The sequence below is a fragment of the Giraffa tippelskirchi genome, chromosome 12 (genome assembly GCF_054371585.1).
Source record: "Giraffa tippelskirchi isolate mGirTip1 chromosome 12, T2T-mGirTip1v1.2.pri, whole genome shotgun sequence".
Classification (NCBI taxonomy): Eukaryota; Metazoa; Chordata; class Mammalia; order Artiodactyla; family Giraffidae; genus Giraffa; species Giraffa tippelskirchi.
In genome coordinates this window covers 59,029,772-59,056,510 of record NC_137286.1, presented here as the reverse complement: position 1 = coordinate 59,056,510, position 26,739 = coordinate 59,029,772, and the positions used below count along the sequence as shown (strand labels likewise).

At 48.6% G+C, this 26,739-nt stretch overlaps 1 long non-coding RNA gene across 1 annotated transcript; it reads right to left on the bottom strand.

Annotated features, from left to right (window-relative positions):
* Window positions 1-8,337: 8,337 nt before the first annotated feature.
* On the bottom strand, window positions 8,338-15,937 carry LOC145530271 (uncharacterized). Its single transcript, XR_014071624.1, has 6 exons — window positions 15,392-15,937; window positions 13,053-13,278; window positions 12,676-12,716; window positions 11,405-11,724; window positions 10,076-10,218; window positions 8,338-8,457 (listed from the first exon to the last, which is right to left on the bottom strand). It is a non-coding gene; the product is annotated as an uncharacterized LOC145530271 (long non-coding RNA).
* Window positions 15,938-26,739: the final 10,802 nt, after the last annotated feature.

The window sequence follows — 26,739 nt, the reverse complement described above, 5'->3', positions numbered from 1 at the left end:
CACCTGTCTCCCATCCCAGGGGACTTTTTCAGTTGATTTTCTTCCCAGGAGAGCCCTTACACATTCACATCCATTCATTCATGTATCCATCAGTCTACTCACCAGCCCACATACCCTTCCATCCATCTGTCCATCCACCCACCAGCCCACATACCCTTCCATCCGTCTGTCCAACCATCCACCCACGCACCAGCCCACATACCCTTCCATCCATTTGTCCGTCCACCCACCAGCCCACATACCCTTCCATCCATCTGTCCATCCACCCACCAGCCCATATACCCTTCCATCCATCTGTCCATCCATCCAGCCACCCACCTGTCCACATACTTTTCCATCCATCTGTCCATCCATCCACCCACCCACCAGTCCACATACCCTTCCATCCGTCTGTCCATCCATCCACCCACCCACCAGTCCACATACCCTTCCGTCCATCTGTCCATCCATCCATCCACCCACCCATCCATCCACACACCAGCCCACATACTCTTCCATCTGTCTGTCCATCCATCCACCCACCAGCCCACATACCCTTCCATCCGTCTGTTCACCCGTCCATCCATCCTTTTAATCAAAAAACTTTTCTTCTAACGTACTAAGCACCTACTGTATGCGGGGTGCTGTGTTCACCAGCTGAGGGTACAGTGATGACCAAGCTGAGACGTTGGCCCTAAAGGATAATAAGTGACTCCTCTCTGATCCTTCCAGGGAGCAGAGTTTTATCAGAGGAAGAAGCCCAAGTGGTAAGAAGAGGGAGTGGGGGTGAGGCATAGAAAGAGCAAAGCTGAAGCTACAGAAGGTAGCTTTGCTTACAATTCAGAAAGCAAAACTGACCACCAGCCGACGCCCCAGCCAGAGAGGAGGCTGGGAGGGGAAACCCTGGGACAGCCTAAGAGGGAAGGTGAGGACCACCCTCACTGGTCAGTGCAGTGTGAGGGTGTGTGGGGTCCTGCCAGACCTGCTGACCAAGGACGCTGGGAGTGAGGAGTGAGGAGGGTAAAGTTCGTTCTCTGAAGGTGCAGGAGGAGGAAAAACAGTTTGAGGTCCATGGACGTTTGCTATACAGAATAAGTCATGGTGACTACAAATCAGACGTGCAAGGCTTTTTACTGAATTGATTGATTGATTCCACATTTAAAATGCAGTTTCCAGGCTCTCGTGCCCTTCTGTATAGCCAAGCCAGGTGCTGTAACTTGAGACCTTTCCCCTCTGCCATCTCCCTAGACTGCTCTGGACTGAAGACGCGCACGAGCCATTTCCTGGGTCAGAATGCTCCGTGGCTTCTTTACCCTTCACTGAGACCACACTGCTGAGCCTCCACCACAGCCACGCGATCTGCTGCAGGACGCGACCCTCTGGCGTGTCCACACCGTCCACAGTGTTGCCCGGCTTCTGCTGTCCCCTCCGAGCAGCTGGGCTGGCCACCCTCCTTGTGGCTGCATGTGCTGCTCCCCCGGCTCTGCAACAGGGACCCCCCCCGCCCAAAACAGTCCTCAGGAAGGCTGTGATCACGCTTGCATGATTATTGACTGGCTTCCATGGCTCAAGAGGGCTCTCACCTGGGCCACCTTGCCTCCAACACTCACCAGTAAACTCCTCTCAGAAAGAGGGAGGCCACCCAGCATCATGAAACCAGTGATGGCTTCCAAGCAGCTCAATTCTGACTCCACAGTGCTGGGAGCTCACGCAGGCTTCCCTTTCCTCACCTGGAAAATGGGACACTTCACAGACTCTGTGCACCCAGATGCATCCAAGAGGGTGAAAAGAATGTGTCTCAAATTCAGATGCTTGCCTACATGCTCCATTTCATGGGAACAGCCCTGGGTATACATTAGGTGCTTAATCAATGCAGATGACTGTGAAGCGGGGCTGTGACAAGTCAGATTCCTCCGAGAACAGGCTACACTAGGGGAAAGGCCAAGGGAGTGGTGAATCCAGGACAGGTGGCCCCACTCCCGGGGACCGTGGCTTAAAGCTAGAGCCCCTGCTTTGCGCGCTGCCTAGTGGGGAGCTGAAAGCACCTGAGGACCTTTCCCGGGGAAGGGCCCAGCGGAGCTCTGGCCGATCCTGAAAGTGGTGCTCGGCCTCCACTGGCTGTGATGGGGTGGGGGTGGGGTGCAGTGTGCCTGGGAGTTGAGTGATCAGACCAGTGGGGCTGGCTGGGACCCCCGACAGCACCCACGTGGGGCCATGGCGGCTCGCCAGGTGCCCAGAGGAGTGTGGGGACGATGAGTGGCTTTCATTTGTTGACTGCTGACCACGAGCTGCCTTCCAGAGCTACTGCTTCCAAGCCGGGGGCGGGATGAGGGGCTGAGCACCCCCAGCGGCTGGCGCCCCCCTCCTCCGAGCATGTGTGGGACACAAGTGTCAAGAAGGTGGTTTAGGGAGAGCCCAGTGAGGAACTTCCCGGGGGCCAGTCCTGGGTGATGGATGGAGGCCTGGGGAGGAGCCTGAGGATGGAGCAGCCGTGGTTCTGGGGCCTCTGCCTTCACCCGCAGGCCACACAGATTTAAAAGGGCTTCTGTAGGCCTTGCAGCTTTAACCCAGGCCCGGAGGCCTCCTTGCTCCTGGGGAGCAGGTGGCATTCTCCCTGCACGAGGGGCTGCCACCTTCCCCTCCCACCTGGCCACAGCGGAGAGGCCCAGGCCAGGGGCCAGACCATTGTGCCAGTTTGGCACTCGGCCTGAGCTACACAAACCCGGCTCAGCTGTGGGTGGGGAGGGCACTGCTGAAGCATTCTGGGCCCAAAAGGAGGCGAGGGAGCCGCCGCCCTCCACCCTGGCCCCCACTGTCCATTCAAGGCCGCATTGTGGGTGTCGGTGACTCAGAGGAGGTTCTGGTTTCTGTCGGATTCTTGAGGCTCAGGCAACCTGATCCTGAAACAATGACAAGCCTTGGAACAATCCTCCTGGCTCCCCCAGATAAGTATTTCAGGCCTGGCCAAAAACGCAGCAGAATGGAAAATGACGTTGCGAGGGAAAGGTCAAATGCTGGGCCTCCCGCGGCCGGGAGCAGGTGACTGCTTGGGCCAGAGGGCTGGTTTCGTGGCCTGGGAACACAGATGGGGGGCAGTGACCCCACAGAGCAGCCTGGGCCCTGACTGCTGAGTCTGAGCAGATGGCACCCAGCCCAGCCTGGCTGGGACACCTCAGGATAGGGCCCGGCCTCTCGGCGGCAGGAGAGGAAACGGAACCCAGAGTCATCCCAGCGTCCAGTGGGGCAGAGGGCTCCTCCCTGAAGGAGCGGCCACTCACAGGCCCAGCACTGACAGGGCCCCTGCTGTGTGCCAGGGCTGCATTTGTTATTGCTGCTCACACTGGCCCTGCCGGGGAGTACCCTTAGCCTCATTTTACAGATGAGGAAATTGATGCTTTGGTGACCGAGCGTAGAGCAGAGGCTAAGATGCCCCGCCCAGCAGAGGACACCTACTGGCTGGCTTAGCTTTGCTCCTCTGCTACCTTGGGAAGGTGCTCCCTCCCCCGCAGGCACTGTCTAGAAGTGCCAGGGGGGCTCACGCCCCAAGGGGCCTCACATCCCAGGAAGAGGGAGCTTGTGGCTGAACACCCATGGGAAGCCTGCTCCCCTTGTCTTTCCGAGGGCCGGGTGGATCAAGCCACTGCGGGCAGGGCACAGCCCTCATTCCCAGACTGTTCTGGGCCCCTCCTCACCTCCACCCCCACCCCGTGCTGGCTGGGATCACCCACGAACAAGTCCCCACTCTGAGTCTGCTTGGGGCGACCCCCGAACCAAGACAGAGCCTCCGAGGGCTCGTCGAGGGCCCTCTAGCAAGACAGAGGACGGGGCGGCGATCACAGTCGGGTTCTCAGAATGCAGGCCGGGAAAGCCGACTGACTAACCACAGGTCCACTAGAATTTTTTTCCCCTCAAATTTAAGTTTTCCCCCGCTGAGCTTTTCTTAAACCTTCAATGATTGCGAGCAGGGGCCTGCCTGCCGGCAAATGCCAGCGGACGACAAAGGCGGGGAACAAGCGGTAAATTAATCCTCACGGAAAAGCCCAGGATCGGCCAATCCTTTCACTACATTTCTGTGTCTTTGGTGAACCCATGGGCTGTGGCTTAACTGTGTGTAAACATAATAAAGTGGTATTATGCAAGTAAACATGTTCCTAATTTGCGGGGTGTACTGAAATGTGAGCGTGCTTGTGTGCACGTGGCCTCCACCGGGGGCTTGTGTGCAGCGTCCAGCCCGCACCCTGCGGCCCAGGCTCTGCTGTGACCTGAGCCGGGCGCCGGGAGGGGCGCGCGGGGTGTGAAGGGCCCGGAGCCCACCTGTGCAGGGCAGGCAGGGCCCAGCAGCACAGGACAGACTGCTCTCCCTGCCCCAAACCCAGCCAAGAATGTCCAGGCCTCCTCACCTCCTTTAATTAATTCCCAGCTTCATGTCCTCAGAGACTGAAGGAAGTACTCCCAAAGGTGACAGCAACTCACCTCGACTGTGGAGTCTCCAGTCCCCGCCTTCCCCCAGGAGCGGGGCTGGGCATCTCCTCCTTCCTGGGCAGTGGGCACTGCGGGCACCTGTGTGGCCCCCAGGAAGGGGCTCACCCCGTGGGCGGCCTGAGAGCCTGGGTGAGGTGCGGGCTCTTGGGGGTGAAGTTCTGATGTATGCGAGGCCCAGGTGCAAGGCAGCTCTCCAACCACAAGGATCGCGGCCTCGCTGGGTCACACGGGGTCCAGCTGGAGGCAGTCACCCCAGCAGTTCTTTGAACGGAGAGAGTTCACCATAAAGAATTGCTAACTCAGTACATGAAAAGGGTAAACTGAGGCATGCAGTAGGGGAGCAAGTGCAGGAAGATGGCCGGGGATGAAGAGGCTGGGTAGAGTGATTATAACCAGGGCGGAGGGACCCCATGAAGCAGGAACCCAGATCTGTGAGGAGGTGGGCACAGCCGACTGCTGTGGGTACCCCGCAGTGAGAGGAAAGGATGGGTGGGAGTTTAGCTTCACCTGTGCTCTGCCTTTTCAGCCCCTTGACCTTGGCAATGCCTTGTCCCACTTCTCAGCTGGTCCCCAACCACCTCTGCCTCCTGGTTTTCCCACCTCTGGGCAATCTTCTCCTCTTAACTGTGGCCTGGACCTAGTGAGTTGCTTGTCCTAAAGAGAATAGAGCAAAGGCGATGGGAAGTGACTTCCAAGATTACTGGAAGAAAAAAGGACTGTGCCTGCCCCCTCCTTGCCCTCTCTCGCTCTCTTCTGGAGCCCATGCTCTGGGAAAAGCCACCTGCCGTATTGGGAACAGCCTGTGCAGAGGCCCACGCGGATGTCTCCAATCCCCAGTCAACAAGGACTCGAGGCCCGTCAGCAGCTCCTTGAGACAGTGTGGAAGCAGACTCTCCACCCCCAGTCAAGGCTGGGAACCTGCCTCACATCCCGTGACCTTGAGAGCTGCTAAGCTAAGCTGCACCTGTATTCTTGACCCACAGAAACTGAGTGAGACCGTGAAGGGTTGTTGCTTAAAGATGCTAAGTTTTGGAGTAACTTGATGAAGGTGAAAGAAGAGAGTGAAAAAGTTGGCTTAAAACTCAACATTTAAAAAACTAAGGTCATGACATGTGGTTCCATCACTTCATGGCAAATTGAAGGGGAAAAAATCGAACAGTGGCACATTTTCTTTTCTTGGGCCCCAAAATCACTGTGGACGGTGACTGCAGCCATGAACTTGGAAGAAAAGCTATGACAAACCTAGACAGCGTGTTAAAAAGCAGAGACATCACTTTGCTGACAAAGGTCAAAATAGTCAAATCTATTTTCCAGTAGTGTCCGTCTTTCCAATGAATATAGAGGGTTATTTTCTTTAGGATTGACTGTTCTGATCTCCTTGCTGTCCAAGGGACTCTCAAGAGTCTTCTCCAACACCACAGTTCAAAAGCATCAATTCCACGGCGCTCAGCTTTCTTCACCGTCCAACTCTCACATCCATACATGACCACTGGAAAAACCATAGCCTTGACTAGACGGACCTTTGTTGGCAAAGTAATGTCTCTGCTTTTTAATACGCTGTCTAGGTTTATCATAGCTTTTCTTCCAAAGAGTAAGCATCTTTTCTATCTGCAGTGCATTTGGAGACCAAGAGGAGAAAATCTCTCACTGCTTCCACTTTTTCCCCTTCTATTTGCCATGAAGTAATGGGGCCAGATACTATGATCTTAGTTTTTTGAACGCTGAGTTTTAAGCCAGCTTTTTCACTCTCCTCTTCCTCCCTCATCAAGAGGCTCTCCAGTTCCTCTTCACTCTCTGCTATTAGAGTGGTATCATCTGCATATCTGAGGTTGTTGATATTTTTCCCGGGGATCTCAGTTCCAGCCTGTGATTCATCCAGCCCGGCTTTTAGCAGGACGTACTCTGCATAAGGTCAAATAGCTAACAAGTGGCAGGACTAGGCTTTGAACACAAGTGGCCTGGCATTCTTGACGTCTCTACTGTCTGGTCTCTCTAGAGAAAAGCACAGCTTTTTCAGTCCTCTGCTCTTGGCAAAGCAGAAGATTGCCAAGTGGCGAACGCAGGATCCCTCTCATCAGGGAGTGGAGAGCGGATCTGGAGGTGTCCAAGCAGCTTTGCTCTCTGCTCCTTTGGTCTCCAAGCCCATGGTCCTCAGTCCTTCTGCTGAGGGTCTTCACAGCAGCTAGAGGGGAGCACTTGGAAAGGCCCCAGGATGGGCAGAGCCAAGACCAAAGGGATTGGCGTCTGTTATTTCAGGCAAGTCATTCTGTGGAGCCAGTGTGCAGCAGTAATCCTTCAGGCCCTGGACCAGTCTACGTGTGTTTAACAAATACTAAGTTGGGTGGGGGGTTGCCCTGAGGAGAGCCGCCTTCAGCTCTTGCTCACCTAAGCTCAAAGGACACTTTCTCCATTAACACACCAAACTACGAAAAGTTCGTCCTCACATCAGTGTTGAGGTGGGCTTCAGGGCTGGCTTAATCCAGGGACTCTGGCCTCATCTTTCGGAAGTTCTCTCTACACTCCGCACTGTGAGGTTTCACCCTCAATTCCACTTCCTTCATGGCAGCAAAATGCGAGCAGCAGTCCCAGGTCTCACACCCATGTGCCCAGATGCCTGAAGAAAGGGAAGGTGTTTCTTTCCCTACTAGCTCTTGAGATGGTGGGATGTTTTCACATCGCGCTCTCTCCAGCTGGGCCACCCACCCACCAGCCAGCCATGTGAGGACCAGCTCTGGGGCCTAGGATAACGCCGTGTGCTGACTGGCTGAGGTCTGGATTCCTCAACACATCACAGTGCCCAGACAATGGGCTGACACTCAGACCAACTGAGCTGAGCACTGAGGCAGGGATGCTTGGGACAGGCCTGGGGGGCAGAGGCTAGGGAGCAAGAGGCAGGACCCCAGGTCTAAAAGGGTAGGAAGACAATTTGAAAAAAAGGAGGCAAGTCCCCCCAAATCAAACTCGCCAGTTCAGTTTGGTCCTTTGCCTCAGAGGCTAGGCAACTATGATGGCTCGTGTCCTAGCTTATGTCCTGCCATGGATCCTTCCAGTATGGTCTGTCCTAATGGCCTGGAGACACACACTCAGAGAGAGACACACACAGACAGAGTCAGGGTCAGAGAGACAGAGAATGACTTTGGTGACCCTCTCACAAAGCCCTGGGGCAGTACCTGGGGCACCTCTGCTAACACCTCCTGGCTTAGAAGGGCCCTGCTAGACCGATTTGCTCTTAAGGGCAGCAGCTTATCAGGAAGTCGCTGACCTGGAACCCCAGCTGCCTGTCAGGCGTGTGTTCTCAGTGATGCTTTTGACGAGCTCAGATTAAAGGGGTATTTAACAACTATGCAGTGTCTGAGGAGGTGGGAGAAGTCAAAACAGCATCAGCCTCCAGCCCAACCCAGCTCCCAGGCTTCCTCTGCTGCCCACCAGGATTAGGCGCTGGTGCTAGTCAGGGTGCCAGGGCCAACGCCAAGACCCAGATTCGGAAACGGTGTCATTTAAGGGTCGGCTGGCACCGAAAAACTTTCTGTTGTCTAATGCCACATGGAGAGCCCGCTCAACTTAAAACTGGGCAACGTGCCTTGCTTTTTCTTTCTCTAAGGGATATTATCATCAAAGCGATCATGTCCTAGTGTGGAAGGAAAAAGCCTCCTTGGCCAGACGCAACTTTGGAGTCAGCAAATGCTGGTCCTTTCTGGAGCAGCAGGCAGCAGCCAGGAGCTCAGAAAAACCACGTGCAAAATGGACTGACAGGCTCCATCTCAGAAATGCAGGGGTAGTGAAATGCCCAGGGAAGCCATACCATCCTGTGCCGTATGTGGAACTTTCTGTATGTAAACACATGACAAATAAGCAGAGACATTGAAGAGCACGTTCAGAAGAGAGGCTGCCTCTATTACCAGGGCCGGAGTCTCGGGTGGGCGTGATGGTAGCTCTGCCGGTCATACTTTCATTCTCTCCAAGTTCTTCCCAAGGTTGGCGGGAATGGAGGCCTGGCTGCAGAGGGAGATGCGGTTTGATGTCTGACCTTGTTTCGGTTTAAAGACATCCAAGTAACGTGTGTCAGCAGTTAGAAGTGCGTCAGAGCCAAGCGTCTCCACCGGGCCCTGAGCCACGGGGAGAGGCAAGGCGGTGGCAGGCTGGGCGCCAGTGCAAGCTGAGCAGGGCTGCAACCGGGCCTCCAGAACGCGACCCCCGGGGGACAGGAGGGGCGTTCCTCTGCCGCCCCTCCCAGCCTGAGCCAGCTCCGGGAGACAGAGATAACTGAGCTGAGACCAAGAGAGGGGGCGAGTGGGACGAGGAGGCCAGGTTGGGGCGCTGGGGAAGGAAGGTTTTCTTTGCAGCCTCTATGAGAAACCAGGCATGTTTCATTACTCCTGGGGAAATCCTTGGAGCAGGTCTTCATCACCTCTTCCCCAGACAAGGAAAGGAGGCTTGGAGAGGCCGAGGGGTGCAGCTGAGCTGGTTGAACACGTGCTGTCTGACGGCAGAGCCACGGCCCCACTGGCCAAGGCACAGGGAGCCTCTCTACGCTGGGGGACAGGACGTGGGGAGTCCACCTCTGGGCTGGGCCCTGCCTGACCCGCAGCCCTTGCTTTAACAGCCTCCTCGGCTCTCGGGCTCCAGGATGAGACCCAGAGGAGCCCTTCTGAACTGTATCCAGGACCGAAGGAGTCAGCCAAGGGGAGGCAAGGGCTCCGGAAGCATCACACAGAGGCTGAGCATGTTTGCTCTGCGAGGGGCTTCCCTGGTGGCTCAGACAGTAAAGAATCTGCCTGCAGTGCAGGAGACCTGGGTTCAATCCCTGAGTCAGGAAGATCCCCTGGAGAAGGAAATGGCAACCAATCCAGTATTCTTGCCTGGAGAATCCCATGGACAGAGGAGACTTGTGGGCTACAGTCCATGGCATTGCAAGGAGTCAGACACGACTGAGCAACTTTCACTCACTCAAGCCGACCCAGGCTCAGCCTGACTTGACTCTCTGTTAGATTATCAAGGAAAATGGGATGATAAAAAAGCTGTTACTTAATAAATGCAGGTTTCCACGACAGACGAGTGGGACTCGGGGTGGGTTTTGGCGGGTAGACATCAAAGGGCCTCTTTGAACACTCGCTAGCCTGTGGTGGGAAGCACCCACTCTCTAACTGCTCACCATGGGCCTGCCTTGTGCCACTGGAGGTCCCAGCCAAGTGGGGGCCGCTTCCGGCAGGTGTTGGCATGGAATGGACCTCCATCTGCACAGACCTGCTGACAGGCTGGCTCCAGTGTTCAGAGGGGGTGTGACATGGGGCAGGATGCACCCAGGTCTGTGTCCCGTCTCCCTACTCCTGTGACCTCCATATGTGTCTCTTTGTCCATCTGGTCCCAGCGTCCACTTGCAGGGACTGAAGACTCCCTCAGAGCAACATACTGGGGCAGGGTGGGGATTGGCCATATGAGGCTACAGGTGTAGGTAGAGAGGTTGAGGCCAAGCTGAGCTCATGAAATCATCCAGTTGTCTAGCTTGGTTTGGGTAAGAATCAGGACTCTTTTTTTAAGACTCTTGTCTACGGAAATATCACCAAGTCTATCCTATCTTTTGATTAGAAGGCGTCTTTATCTTGAAGATGCTCACCTGGTGCATCTGAGCCATGGAGTCGCAGGGAGCCTGGGGAGAGCCAGGAGGGCCCGCCCCCGCCGCGAAGGCCAGCCGTTGCTTTCAGAGCACGAGTGGGCATCCTGTCACAGCCTCGGCCCTGTCTGGCGAATTGAATGCCTCTGAACAAAGAAAACATTTTTTTGATTGAAGCGTTTATAGGCACAAGAATGATTTTTACGAACAAGAAATGTTTATTTTAAGAAGAAACATTGATGCCACCATTTCATGTTGGCACGAGTCACTTGGCCCAAGGAGAGTGTCTATACTTGCTCACTTCTCAGCAGTGAGCACGGGCGCCCTTTGCCCCCTGACCACGTCATGATCAATTACTCCCACCGCACGCAGCCCAGCTGCCCTGGCTGGAAATGGCAATGTTTTTCAGAGAACAATGGAGCACGAGGCTCCTAGGGAATCTCCCCTCTCCGGGGCCAGGCACTTCCTCTTGCTCTGTTGGAAGCGACCCTGAGGGATGCGGAGAGGGTGGAGAGCCGGCAGCCAGAGCCTGCGCCTGGCACGGGAGCGTCATTTCATCTCACTGCAATCCAACCCCTTCATTTATTCACTCCCTTTGGATGAGACCTGTCTGAGCTTTGGAGGCCCCCAGGAGAGTGGTCTCCCAGGTTCCTCTCCCCAAGACTCTGTGTCCTGGGGGCCTCGTTCTCCTCCCCCTCACTGTGGGACCGCATGATGTCCCCAATGGCAGCCGGGCTTTCCTCTGCTGGGGCCAGAGGCAGCTCCCCATCTTAGAAAGGAGGGAGTGGGGACCCTAGAGACCCTCAGGGAGCCACTTCTTCCTCCCCAAGTGAACGACTTTCTCTAGTCCAGCAGGGAGGGAAGTATCACGAGGACATTCTGGGACCTCATCAGGCCTCCAGGGTGGGCCCTAGTCTTTGCTAAGCATGGAGGGGAGTTCCTGGAGAGGACTCTGTAGCCAGCACCCAGGCCCGGGCCTCAGTGACCCCCTCACGATGTCCCTGCCTGGGACATACAGCGGATGGGAACAGAGTGATGTTTATCCTTCTTTGATTATAAATGTGGTCCCTTAACTCTCTCCATTCCCTTTTTCTACTAATTCCCTTTTTCTTTTCCCTCCAAGTCTGTAAATGAATATATTATGAACTTCTCAAAGGCACTGGCCAAGTTCCCTATGCATGTATCTCTGCAGAGCACAGGATAGTATATCAAATACCATCAGTTCAATTCAGATCAGTCGCTCAGTTGTGTCTGACTCTTTGTGACCCCATGGACTGCAGCATGCCAGGCCTCCCTGTCCATTCTCAACTTCCAGAGTTTACTCAAACTCACGTCCATTGAGTCGGTGATGCCATCCAACCATCTCGTCCTCTGTCATCCCCTTCTCCTCCTGCCCTCAATCTTTCCCAGCATCAGGGTCTTTTCAAATAGGTCTGTTCTTTGTATCAGGTGGCCAAAGTATTGGAGTTTCAGCTTCAACATCAGTCCTTCCAGTGAATATTCAGGGCTGATTTCCTCTAGGATGGACTGGTTGGATCTCCTTGCAATCCAAGGGACTCTCAAGAGTCTTCTCCAACACCACAGTTCAGAAGCATCAATTCTTCGGTGCTCAGCTTTCTTTATAGTGCAACTCTCACATCCATACATGACCACTGGAAAAACCATAGCTTTGACTAGACAGACCTTTGTTGTCAAAGTAAATTAAATACCATAGATGCTCAGTAAACATTTCTAGAAAGATAGGCCCTGAACATCTCTCATGCAGTTGCTCATCATAGACTGTATGGGAAGGACTGCCTGGGGGGGACTCCCCTATATACAGAAGGAAGTCATCTACAGCATCACAGTCATAAAGCACTGCAGGAGCCAGAGACAAGAGCTTGCTGCCGGCCAGTGGTGGTGAGCAGGGATGCTTGGCCTGAGGAAGGAAAGTGAAGAGGCCCAAAGGCATCTGACGCAGAGAGCAAGGAGTAAGAGAAGAGTTAGGCCGCATGTCCCGGGGCTCAGACTGGACTGTCACTGTCACTGGCTTGGGTAAGGAAGAGGCCTTACCAGGGGAGGGAGGTATTTATAAAGTCAGACTCAGCAAGACGGAGAGAGACACAATCTACCTCCTGCATCACATGAGTGCAGCAGGGCAGGCTGGTGGGGAGATGGCCCAGTGAAGGCTCCCTTCCTCTCTCTTTCTCACAGGGCCCATCACAGGGGGAATACACGGGCCACTTGGTGCCAGCTGTCCGCAGGAGTCGGCTGGAAATGCCAGCTGCCTGGACACTGGAGGCCTGGGACCAGGAGAGGTGTGGAGGAACCACCTGCCCCCAAGGAGGGCCACGCCTGGGGGAGCCCTTCCCATTGGAAGAAAGGGGCCCGAGTCGGAGCTGGCTCCAGGTCCCAGCAATGTGGGCTGACCCCCTGTGTTTGTAGATTGCCCTGCTCCAAAATCACAAAGGCACACGGAGTCATGGGTTGCTGACATCGAGACAGAAAAGGTCATTTTAAACTTAAGAAAGTAAGAGGATCAGCAGCCACTCTGGATTCGAAATTAAAGAAAAGAAAGAGTAGAACAGGTTGACTTAGGAAAAGCAACAGAAGGCAAGACTCACCTGTATGTAAGAGAGCGTGGACAGGACATTTATCTGAAGTCCTGTGGGACAGGGGACAATTTGTCATGTGATGCTGTCACACATCCTTTCCCCCACCTACTAGGACCAAGAGCCTTAGAGCCCACGTGACCGCCCAGAGCACCCGCCCAGAGGCCAATGCCCCCCAAGTCAGAGGGAGGGGTCCAGCGGACTCACATTGGAGGCCAGCATGGCTCCCTGCTGACAAAGCATGGATGGGGGTTAGGGGTGAGGGCCACAGAGGGGTGCTCTTTGGCTTTTTCTTTTGTCTGTTTCTTAAAGCTTCACTGAAGTATAACTTCCATACCATAATACTCACCCTCTTCAGCACAGAATTTGGTGTTTACTAGTGTACTTACAGTGTTCTGTGGCCATCACCACAACCCTGTTTTCATGAGCTGCGGAGTTTTCATTCCTTTCATGGATCACAGCCTTGTTGTGGTGAAGGGGCTTGCATAACTCAATGAAGCTATGAGCCATGCCATGCAGGGCCACCCAAGACGGTCATAGTGAAGAGTTCTGAAAAAACATGGTCCACTGGAGAGGGAAATGACAACCCAGTCCAGTATTGTTGCCTGGAGAACCCTATGAAAAGGCAAAAAGATATGACACCAGATGAGCCCCACAGGTCAGGTGGTGTCCAATACGCTACTGCAGAAAAGTGGAGGGCAATTACTACTAGCTCCAGGAAGAATGAAATGGCTGTGACAGATGGAAAATGCGCAGTTGTGGATGTGTCTGGTGGTGAAAGTAAAGTCAGATGCTGTAAAGAACAATATTGCATATGAACCTGGAATGTTAGGTCCATGAATCAAGGTAAACTGGACATGGTGAATTAGGAGATGGCAACATCGACATCTTAGGAATCAGTGAACTAAAATGGATGGGAATGGCTAATTTAATTCAGATGACCATTATATCTACTACTGTAGGCAAGAATCCCTTAGAAGAAACAGAGTAGCCCTGACAGTCAACAAAAGAGTCCGAGATGCAGTACTTGGGTGCAATCTCAACAATAACAGAATGATCTTGGTTAATTTCCAAGGCAAACCATTCAACATCACAGTAATCCAAGTGTATGCCCCAACCACCGATGCTGAAAAAGCTGATCAGTCCTATGAAGACCTAAAACACCTTCTAGAACTTACCAAACAAACACACCAAAAAAAAAAGATGTGCTTTTCATCACAGGGGACTGGAATGTCAAAATAGGAAGTCAAGAGATACCTGGAGTAACAGGCAAGTTTAGCTTTGGAGTACAAAATGAAGCAGGGCAAAGGGTAACAGAGTTTGGCCAAGAGAATGCACTGATCATAGCAAAGACCCTTTTCCACCAACACAAGAGACGACACTACACATGGACATCACCAGATGGTCAACACTGAAATCTGGTTGATTATATCCTCTACAACTGAAGCTGGAGAAACTCTGTACTGTCAGCAAAAACAATACCTGCAGCTGACAGTGGCTCCAATCATGAGCTCCTTACTGCAAACTTCAGGCTTAACTTGAGTAAAGTAGGGAAAACCACTAAGCCTTTCAGGTATGACCTAAATCAAGTCCCTTATGATTATACCATGGAGGTGACAAATAGATTCAAGAGATTAGATTTGGTAGACAGAGTTCTTGAAAAATAACAAACAGAGGCTCATAACATTGTATAGAAGACGGTGATCAAAACCATTCCAAAGAAAAAGAAATGCAAAGAGGCAAAGTGGTTGAGGAGGCTTTACAAATAGCTTAGGAAAGAAGAGAAGTGAAAGGCAAGGGAGAAAGGGAAAGGTATACCCAAGTGAATGCAGAGATCCAGAGAAGAGCAAGGAGAGATAAGAGGCCATTCTTAAATGAACAATGCTAAAGAAATACAGGAAAACAATAGAATGGGAAGACAAATAGAGTTCTGCCAAGAGAACGCACTGGTCATAGCAAATACCCTCTTCCAACAACACAAGAGAAGACTCTACACATGGACATCACCAGATGGTCAACACTGAAATCAGATTGATTATATTCTTTGCAGTCAAAGATGGAGAAGCTCTATACAGTCAGCAAAAACAAGACCAGGAGCTGACTGTGGCTCAGATCATGAACTCCTTATTGCAAAATTCAGACTTAAATTGAAGAAAGTGGGGAAAACCACTAGACCATTCAGGTATGACCTAAATCAAATCCCTTATGATTATACAGCGGAAGTGAGACATAGATTTAAGGGACTTTATCTGATAGACAGAGTGCCTGATAAACTATGGACAGAGGTTCGTGACATTGTACAGGAAACAGGAATCAAGACCATCCCCAAGAGAAAGAAATGCAAAAAGCAAAATGGCTGTCTGAGGAGGCCTTACAAATCACTGTGAAAAGAAGAGAAGTGAAAAGCAAAGGAGAAAAGGAAAGATATACCCACCTGAATGCAGAGTTCCAAAGAATAGCAAGGAGAGAGAAAAAAGCTTTCCTCAGTGATCAATGCAAAGAAATAGAGGAAAACAATAGAATGGGAAAGACAAGAGATCTCTTCAAGAAAATTAGAGATACCAAGGGAACATTTCATGCAAAGATGGGCACAATAAAGGACAGAAATGGTATGGACCTAACAGGAGCAGAAGATATTAAGAAGAGGTGGCAAGAATACACGGAAGAACTGTACAGAAAATATCTTCACAATCCAGATAATCACAATGATGTCATCACTCACACTCACCTAGAGCCAGACATCCTGGAATGTGAAGTCAAGTGGCCCTTAGGAAGCATCACTATGAACAAAGCTAGTGGAGGTGATGGAATTCCAGTTGAGCTCTTTCAAATCCTAAAAGATGATGCTGTGACAGTGCTGCACTCAATATGCCAGCAAATTTGGAAAACTCAGCAGTGGCCACAGGACTTGAAAAGGTCAGTTTTCATTCCAATCCCAAAGAAAGGCAATGCCAAAGAATGCTCAAACTACCGCACAATTGCACTCATCTCACAGGCAGCTGCTGCTGCTGCTGAGTCACGTCAGTTGTGTCCGACTCTGTGCGACCCCATAGACAGCAGCCCACCAGGCTCCACCGTCCCTGGGATTCTCAAGGCAAGAACGCTGGAGTGGGTTGCCATTTCCTTCTCCAATGCATGAAAGTGAAAAGTGAAAGTTAAGTCGCTCAGTCGTATCCGACTCTTAGCGACCCCATGGACTGCAGCCTACCAGGCTCCTCCGTCCATGGGATTTTCCAGGCAAGAGTACTGGAGTGGGGTGCCATTGCCTTCTCCGTCTCACAGGCTAGTAATGCTCAAAATTCTCCAAGCCAGGCTTCAGCAATACGTGAACCGTGAAATTTCAGATGTTCAAGCAGGTTTTAGAAAAGGCAGAGGAACCAGAGATCAAATTCCCAACATCCGCTGGATCATCGAAAAAGCAAGAGAGTTCTAGAAAAACATCTATTTGTGCTTTATTGACTATGCCAAAACCTTTGACTGTGTGGATCACAATAAACTGTGGAAAATTCTGAAACAGATGGGAATACCAAACCATCTGACCTGCCTCTTGAGAAACCTGTATTCAGGTCAGGAAGCAACAGTTAGAACTGGACATGGAACAACAGACTGGTTCCAAATAGGAAAAGGAGTACATCAAGGCTGTATATTGTCACCCTGCTTATTTAACTTATATGCAGAGTACATCATGAGAAACGCTGGGCTGGAGGAAGCCCAAGCTGTAATCAAGATTTCTGGGAGAAATATCAATAACCTCAGATATGCAGATGACACCACCCTTATGGCAGAAAGTGAGTAAGAACTAAAGAGCCTCTTGATGAAAGTGGAAGAGGAGAGCTCAACGTTCAGAAAACTAAGATCATGGCATGTGGTCCCATCACTTCATAGCAAATAGATGGGGAAATAGCGGAAACAGTGGCTGACTTTATTTTGGGGGGCTCCAAAATCACTGCAGATGGTGATTGCAGCCGTGAAATTAAAAGACGCTTACTCCTTGGAAGGAAAGTTATGACCAACCTAGATAGCATATTAAAAAGCAGAGATATTACTTTGTCAACAAAGGTCCGTCTAGTCAAGGCTATGGTTTTTCCGGTAGTTGTGTATGGCTGTGAGAGTTGGACTATAAAGAAAGCTGGGCGCCTAAGAATTGATGCTTTTGAACTGTGGTGTTGGAGAAGACTCTTGAGAGTCCCTTGGACTGCAAGGAGATCCAACCAGTCCATCCTAAAGGAGATCAGTCCTGAGTGTTCATTGGAAGGACTGATGTTGAAGCTGAAACTCCAATACTTTGGCCATCTGATGGGAAGATCTGACTCATTTGAAAAGACCCTGATGCTGGGAAGGATTGAGGGCAGGAGGAGAAGGGGATGACAGAGGATGAGATGGTTGGATGGCATCACCGACTCAATGGACATGGGTTTGGGTAGACTCCGGGAGTTGGTGATGGACAGGGAGGCCTGGCGTGGTGCGGTTCATGGGGTTCCAAAGAGTCGGACATGACTGAGTGACTGAACTGGACTGGAACTGGAAAGTATCTTCAAGAAAATTATAGATATCAAAGGAACATTTCCTTCAAGGATGGGCATGATAAATGACAGAAACGGGAAGGACCTACAGAAGCAAAAGATAATAAGAAGAGGTGGCAAGAATATACAGAAGACTATACAAAAAAGATCTTAATGACCGAGATAACCATGATGGTGTGGTCACTCATCTAGAGCCTGACATCCTGGAGTATGAGGTCAAGTGGCCCTTAGGAAGCATTACTATGAACAAAGCTAGTAGAGGTGATGGAATTCCTGCTGAGCTATTTCAAATTCTGAAAGATGATGCTGTGAAACTGCTACACTCAATATGCCAGCAAATTTGGAAAACTCAGCAGTGGCCACAGGATTGGAAAAGGTCAGTTTTCATTCCAATTCCAAAGAAAGGCAATGCCAAAGAATATTCAAACTACTGTGCAATTGCCCTCATTTCACATGCTAGCAAGGTAATGCTCAAAATCCTTCAAGCTAGGCCTCAATAGTACATGAACCAAGAACTTTCAGATGTTCAAGCAGAACTTAGAAAAGGTGGAAGAACCAGTGATCACATTGCCAACATCTGTTGGATCACTGAAAAAGCAAGAGAATTCCCCAAAAAAACTCTACTTCTGCTTCTCTGACTAGGCTAAATCCTTTGATGGTGTGAATCACAACAAACTGTGGAAAATTTTTAAAGAGATGGGATTACCAGACCTTACCTGTCTCCTGAGAAACCTGTATTCAGGACAAGAAGCAACAGTTAAAATCAGACATGGAAAAATGGACTAGTTCAAAATTAGGAAAGGAGTACATCAAGGTTGTATATTGTCACCCTGCTGATTTAGTTTATATGCAGAGTACAACATGTGAAATACTGGGCTGGATGAATCACAAGCTGGAATCAAGATTGAATGAGATATATCACCAACCTCAGATATGCAGATGATACCACTGTAAGGGCAGAAAGTGAAGAGGAACTAAAGATCCTGTCAATGAGGGTGAAAGAGGAGCGTGAAAAAGCTGACTTAAAACTCAACATTCAAAAAACAAAAATCATGGCATCCAGATCCATCACTTAATTGCAAATTTTGTTCAGTCACCAAGTCATGTCTCAGTCTTTATGACCTCATGGACTGCAGCATGCCAGGCTTCCCTATCACCCTTCACTGTCTCCTGGAGTTTGTTCAAACTCATGTCCATTGAGTCAGTAATACCATCCAACCATCTCATCATCTGCTGCCCTCTCTTCCTGCCTTCAATCTTTCCCGGCATCAGGGTCTTTTCCAATGAATCGGCTCTTTGCATCAGGTAGACATAATAATGGAGCTTCAACTTCATTGGAGTAGTCCTTCCAGTGAATGTTTAGGGTTGATTTCCTTTAGGATTGACTGGTTTGATCTCCTTGCAGTCCAAGGGACTCTCAAGAGTCTTCTCCAGCACCATATTCAAAAACATCAATTCTTCTGTGCTCAACGTTCTTTATGGTCCAACTCTCACATCATAGGTCACTACTGGAAAAACCATAGCTTTGACTCTATAGACCTTTGTCAGCAAAAGTGATGTCTCTGCTTTTTAATACACTGTCTATGTTTGTCATAGCTTTTCTTCCAATTAGTAAGTGTCTTTTAATTTTGTGGCTGCAGTCACCATTCACAGTGATTTTGGAGCCCCTCCTTCAAATAAAATCTGTCACTGCTTCCACTTTTTCTTCATCTATTTGCCATGAAGTGATGGGACTGGATGCCATGAAGTGATGGGACTGGATGCCATGATCTTAGTTTTTTGACTGTTGAGTTTTAAGCCAGCTTTTTAACTCCCCTCTTTCACCTCACCAAGAGGCTCCATAGTTCCTTTTCATTTTCTGACATTAGAGTAGTATCATCTACATACCTGAAGTTTTTGATATTTCTCCCAGCAATCTTGATTCCAGTTTATGAATCATGGCAAATAGAAGGGGGAAAAAGTGGAAGCAGTGACAGATTTTCTTTTCTTGGGCTCCAAAATCACTCAGGACAGCAGCCATGAAATTAAAAGATGCTTGCTCCTTGGAAGGAAAGCTATGATTCTAGACTGCATATTAAAAAGCAGAGACATCACTTTGCCAACAAAAGTCCATATAGTCAAAGCTATGATTTTCACAGTAGTCATGTACAGATGTGAGAGTTGGCCCATAAAGAAGACTGAGTGCTGAAGAACTGATGCTTCCAAATTGTGCTGGAGAAGACTCTTGAGGATCCCTTTAACAGCAAAGAGAGCAAACCAGTCAATCCTAAAGGAAATCAACCCTGAATATTCACTGGAAGGACTGATGCTGAAACTGAAACTCCAATGCTTTGGCCACCTGATGCAAACAGCTGACTCATTGGAAAAGATCCTGATACTGGAAAAGATGGGATAGATCATAGGTAAAAGGAGAAGGGAGTGACAGAGGATGAGATGGTTAGATAGTACCACTGACTCAATGGACATGAATTTGCTCTGAGCAAACTCCAGAGATAGTGGAGAACATGGCATGCTGCAGTCCATGGGGTCACAGAATCGGATACAGCTTAGTCACTGAACAACAACAACATCAAGAACTTTTATGAAGTTGAAGTGGCTGCATCATGCTTGGGCAGTGTGGTCGTGTCACCTGTAGTGGTGAACCCTAGCCTGGGGGTGTGGTCAGGCCACCTGGGGCGTGGTCAGTCCTGGCCTAGGGGTGTGAGCCAGTCCCCCTAGGGGCATCCAGAAGGCCCCTTCTTCACGGTGATGATGGGAGCCATGGGCCACCTGGGGACTATGTTGACGGAAGGGGTAGAAAGAGAGGGAGGAGCCAAAGACAGAGAGAGACAGGAGGAGGAGCCTGCCGGGCCCACTTTCAAGGAGAGGAGGGTCGAGATGGTGAGGACCACTGGTGATGCCGAAGAAGATGGGAGGGTGGGCAGCTCCCGCAGGGGAGGTGGGCCATCAGCCGCCTCAGAGAGCAGGTTCAGAGGGTGGTGGAGACGAGATGGAGATGGAACAGGAAGATTTTGCAGAAACCTGGGCCCTTGACTCTCTCTCCCCACTCCTCGTTTCCAGTCCTGCCTGGTTTAGCTTCTCGCTTCTCCGGTCAGGTGAATCTAATCCACGGTCGCCCCCATCTCCCCCACCCCCATCCCCCAGGCCACACCCAATTCCAGTGCCCCTCTGCCCTCCACCCCCAGCCGCCTCCCACCCATCAACAGGTGGGAGGAATATCAGCCTGCACCAGACACATCACAGCTTCTCGTTATCCTGGGGGTAAAACCCGACGGCTTTCGCAGCTGCCACACCCTCGGGTCCTGCTTCCCTGCCAGCCCTGGTCTCGTCTGCCCAGTGTGCCATCGCTGGTGTTCCCTCAGTCCCGGAACATGCCCGCCCTGCTGGAGGGCAAACCCCTGCCTCGACTGGGTCCCCCAGCTCCCCCTAGAACCGGCTGCTTCAAGCCATTCTGACTCGCGGGCCACGTCTGCAGCGGCCGCGATCCTGGCCCTGGCCGTGCTTTGTCACCATCCCTTTGGGTACCTTTGTGTTTGCTGTCTGTTTTCTTCACTGGAATATGGCTCCCTGAAGGCAGGCCCCAGATCTGTACTGTTCACTCTTGAATCCTCAGAGCCCGCAGCAGGCCTTGCCACTTCGAACGTGTTTCCTTGGGAGTGAATGAATGGTTGGAGTTTCAACTTACCCCTTTCACAATTAGACCCTGAAGACAGTTCTCTCTACTAATTTTCCTTTGGTACCACTGCTATCTCAGCTGGTAAAGAATCCACCTGCCATGCAGGACACCCTGGTTCCATTCCTGGGTCGGGAGGTTCCCCTGGGGAAGGGATGGACTACCCACTCCAGTATTCTTGGGCTTCCCTGGTGGCTCAAACGGTAAAGAGTCCGCCTGCAATGTGGGAGACCTGGGTTTGATCCCTGGGTTGGAAAGATCCCCTGGAGGAGGGCATGGCAGCCCACTCCAATATTCTTGCCTGGAGAATCCCATGGACCGAGGAGCCTGGCGGGCTACAGTCCAAGGGGTCGCAAAGAGTGGGACACGACTGAGCGAGTGCAGCACAGCGCCGCTTTCCTCATAACAAACGTGGCCCTCGCAGCCTCTCAGGACTGCAGGTGGTTCTTTGCTACATTATCATGTGGCTCGGGCTAGCTGTCCAGACCTCTGGAAAGCCTTGGTTTCCTGTGGGCATTGGAACTATGCAGATTCCCATGTCAGCTTGTGCCCAGCAGGCACGGAACCTGACAGAGGAGGTGGCCTGAAACCCAGGGGGGTTTATTAGTGTCTCGGCGAGCCCTGTGCCTGCGACAGGGTGCTGCCCCGGGCTGCCGCTCTTCGGGGCGCACTCAGCCTTCGAGCCTGCTCAAAGCCAGCCTGGCCTTGCCCGTCGGTCTCTTTCCCCAGAGCCCCAAGCAACCTGCTTCTTTCGTCTCGTGCGGCTGTTCTCATGTTTAAGGTCTGGAAAAGGGAATCCAGTTTCTCTCCTCACCCTGCTACCTTCTGCCCTCCTGTGGGACATGTTGCCAAACTGTAAAGGATGTTTTAGTTCTTTCTTTGTTGTTGTTTTGGAGCTGTGAAGCCTGTGCTGTTAACACCAGGTGCTGAAAAATTAAAACTTATCATCAGTCACCATCATCAAAGCAAGGTGGGGTAGGATGGTTTCAACTAGTCCCAAATTTCCTGGAGGAATTTGGCCTCTTGTCAATTTCCCTCTCCTGAGGCTGACATTACTAGCAGAACAGAGTTCTCTTCAGCTGCCCAGTTCAGTCTTGAGTTTCCTCAATTAAAATCCCATCCAGTGGCCTCAGTGCTAAACACAAGAAAGGAACTGCTTCTTGCAACTGGACTGTGGGACTCTAAGAATAGTATATTTTTTCAGGAAACAGAGCTTTAACAACCAGAAAGCTTAATTAAGCTTTTCTGCTGCACTTAAAAAAAAATTGAGCTAGTAGCAGGAGAGTATTTTTAGAACTGAAGTGATTATTTTGTTAACAGATACACGTCTGAATATTCTTAAACCTTTATGTAGGGCAAAACATAGTTAAAGAATTGACTTCACAAGTCTAAAAGAATGACTGGTTGTTTTTACACACGTCATCACCATCATACTTATTTATTCTATTCATTCATTATTTATACCCTGCATTCTTTCTTCCTAAGTTCAAGGTGGGCTGGGATTGCAGGGAGAATTTTTTTAATGCTCTACAAACTTGGTGGACATTGAATATCTTTTTTCAATTCCCTCAGATTTTGCTGGTGTGTGTGGGTTCCCTTCCCAGATTTCGGTCTCATTTGGATTTTTTCTTTTATTGAGAGGCACCAGGATATCACTTAGAGGTGAATGTTTTGTATGTTACTTCAAACAGTGAAAATAACATTAAAATTTTTTGTTATGAGAAAGCTTCAGGTTAAAAAAGAAAGCATTCATTTAACTAAAACTATGAAGTGTGCAGTGTCTCAGCAGCTTATGGTGATGAAGTACCAGATGGCATGTTTTCAGACGTGGCTGTAGCTAGCTACATTGGATCTTTAAGACTTTACAGAAAAACATGACATAAAAGTGATACACAAGGAACTTGCAGATTTTTCTAGAAGGTTCTTCATATTCAAGTAGAATAAAGATGATTTTAACATTGGTAAAGTGGAAAATGCAGTTTGCAATTTATGGCCACTACAACTTCTGGTTAAGATCATTAAAATATTTACCTACAAATAATGGGAATCATCTAATAGAAGGTAACCTGATCTAAAGTAGAAGTGATCCACGTTTGCACAAATCATCTGTGAGTTTGGCACAGAGGCTGAGAAGGAACCTGTGAGAGACCTGAAGGTGAGGCGGGGCAGGATGTGATGAATTCTATTTAAGGAATTTTCCACATCTTCTGAGGTGAGCTGCCAATTCACACACATCATGATTTGTGAGATCCATGCAAAGATATGGGGCTGGGTAGGACTGTCCCAGAGGAAGATGGCGTGTGAAGACAACTCCTTGAGGTAGCCACAGGCACAGGCAAAAATCAAGTCATTTCTTGCTTTCTTCTTGCTATTTGTGGTATCAGATGATTCTGCGCTTTAATCTCACATTTCCACGTTTACCTTTAGAATGAATTTCAGTATTTCCCCATATTTCTTTTCCTGTCACACTCTGCAAATCCTGGGACCTTTCATGATGGCTCAGGCATCATTTCTTCTTTAATGACCTGCAGAACTCCAGGCCTTCCCTTGGCTCAGTCTCGTTCAGTAAAGAGAGATGTGCTTCCTCTCAATCTAGGTTTCCTAAGTTCTTCGGAGGCAGTACGACCACCTTAGCCTTCAAGACACAGTGTAGCCTCCCGCCTCCTGGCCGATGAGCGTCTCAGCTGCTGCGACGTGAATGACTGGCAGCGAAAAAACGGGGGCCTGGGGGGCTGGTTTGCTAGAGGCAGAGGAGGACACCAGCAGTATCAAATTCAATTTCTTTCCTTAAATGAGGATTCCGCTTCCCTAAGCAAGGTGCATATTGGTAAAGCAAAAGAGGATGGCAAGACGACACAGGTACTGGTAACAGGACGCTCACGTTTCATCACCCCCACCTTTCTTTTCTCCCTGACCTTTCTCTCTTCACGCTTCCTCAGCTTCCTCAGTCTACGGAGTTCCTCAGCCACTTGTCTATGAGCCACAGAAACTCTCCCCAAAGGCGTAGTTTGCTCCTCCCCACCCCTCTGCGACTACTCGTCTTTTTCCATGTCATTTTCTTGTTGGCATTAACACATTTCTTTCTGTGAGCTGCTTGTTTTAACTAAAAAGCTGTATCCCATATCTTGTTTTTGCAGGGATCCCAGATTATTGTGCTAACTATAAGTATTTTCACTGAGAATCTGATGTAAATCAATGTTTTGAAATTAATATTAAACAGAAGGTTAATTCATCAGATCCCAGCTCATTTTTTGTTGTTGTTCTAGAAAAAATATGCCAAATGGAAATGTCTGGGGTGGGAGAAAATCTCTTTACTGAAAACTACAGTGGTTGTGGCATACTAGACAACTGTACTAATAAAAGTACATTTTGAATGAAATCCTAGTTCAGGGCTCTAATCACAGTGACTTTGACATTAAATAAAAAGTTAGTCTTCCGAGATTGCTCTAGTTGAAAAGAGCTAAACTGATTATGTATATCTATAAAAGTAGTAGCAATCTGATACTTGCTTATAAAATTTAATCTCCCATCTGCCTTCCCAAATAAATTGGTACTACATAAAGAAACTAAGAGAAATCGATGCTTTCAAGTACAATAAAAGCAAAATTTTTTGTTTACAAATGTATTAAATATATATACTATATTACATAATATTGATAAAAAAATGTAATACTACATAGCCAGTACATATGTATTTTTATTGATATGATTTTCACAAAATATTAGTTGAAGAAAGCAAGTTATAAAATAGTTTGTATGCTAAGATGTCATTTAAGAATCCACAAGTGTATATGTAGCATTCATAGAAAAGACTGAAAGGACAAATATTTACCAAAAGATGAAGGGGTTATTGGGATAGTAAGCCTTTTCTTTATGCCTTTCTCTAGGCTGCAGTATCGCTTTTGTAATTAGAAGGAAGCCTACTTTAATATGAATTACAAGATGTAAAAAATTACACGGGTAAAGAATTCTTATAGGAAGATAGGGATTAAATAAAAAAGAGCAGGTTTTCCTGTTAGGGTTGTCTACCAAGTGCTTTTATGCATGATTGCATTACATAATCCATGTACAGGACTCCTTAGTCATAGCTCACAACACAATTTACTGGATTGTTTCAAAGATCATACTAATAATACTGCAACTAGATTTTATATTTTTCTTTTAATTTTTTTTACCAGACCAATCACCTAAAATTAAAGAACATAAACCTGAAGAAGGCAAGATATAACTACTGTTTCTTATGCACAATTACAAAATCTCTTTTAATTTAAAATCTAAACATTGTTTTGGTCTACTGGATTAGATTGCATATCCTCAAAGTGGGTGTAATTGTTTGGTCAATAAATTAAACAGTGACTTTATCAGTTTCAGAGAATTATTAAAAGCCTTGGATAGAAGTACTTTTTTTTTAATCATGATAAACACATAGCTGTAATTATGATGAAAAGATACGAAACGACCTTTAGTAAATAATATCTCCCTATAAATTTTTGTTCTAGATAAAGAATGGTACCAATCAGTGTTGTAAACTAGGAAACAAGCAGTATGACTTACAAGTACTTTGTGGAAGAGTACTTCCTAGTACTTTACAGAGTTTTCCACTTGATTATATTGTCAAGCACATTGATCTCACAGTGCCTCACTCTCAGTGGGCTCTGGTCCTTGAGGGCCTCACTGGGATGGTGACTATTTGTTCGGTGGATTAAGTGAGCTGGAACGCTCATCACCTGGGATTCTTAAATTACTGTGGATTTGGCCTGATGCTGGTGTTAACCAGTAAGCAGAGACGCTAAAATCAGATGAGTGTTAATACTGAGTTTCCATTTACCTCACAGCCACAGTGACTGCAGGTCCATTCTCAGATCCTGGAAGGATTATTGGTCTATCGAAAACTAGCTTGTTAACAGATATGTAAAGTAAGCTGTATCACTGGTTTTGAGTTTTAAGTTGAGCTACAGTTCACATACCACCAACCATCCCTTTAGTGTGTGCATTATTAGTATATTCACAAGGTTGTGCAACCATCATGACTAACTCCAAACTGTTTTCATCACCCCATAAAGACACGCCACCACACCCACTAGCAGTCATGACCCATTTCCCCCTTCCCTCTATCCAGGCAACCATTAATCTATGGTTGTGATTTCTTCTTTTACCCATTGATTAATTAGGAATGTAATGTTAAATTTCCATATATTTATAAAATTGCCAAGTTTCCTTCTGTTGGTTGTTTCTCATTTCATTCTCTTGTGGTCAGAGAACATATTTTGTGTGATTCAATCCTATTAAAAATATTAAGACCTTTTTACCCCAAGGAATGCTGCATGTGCACATTAAAAGCACGTGCATTTGCTGTTCTTCTGTGTCTGTCTGTCAGGGCTGCTTGGCTTAAGGTGCTGTTCAAGTCCTCCATTTCCTTGTTGACTTCTCTTTAGTTGTTCTATCCAAAACTGCAAGTGAAGCACTAAAGTCTCCAACTGCTATTATTGAATTGGCTGTTTCTCACCTCACCTGTATAAGCTTTTCCCTCATGTATTTGGCACTGTGTTCTTAGGTACATATACGTGCATAATTATGTCTTCTTGATGGATTGATCCTTTTACCATTATGTAATGTCTTTGTCTCTAGTAACAATTTATGCCTTAAAGTCTCTTTTGTCTGAGATTAATATAGCCACACTGGCTCTCTTTGTTAAGTTTGTGTGATACATCTTTTTCCATTTTTTTTTTTTTTTGGTTTTACTTTCAATCTATTTGTTGGATCATGATTTTTACCCATTCTGCCATTTCTACCTTTTAATAGGAGTGTTAATTTATTTACATTTAATATGATTACTGATAAGGTAGGATTTAGTCTGCCATCTTGCTATTTTTTTGTCTT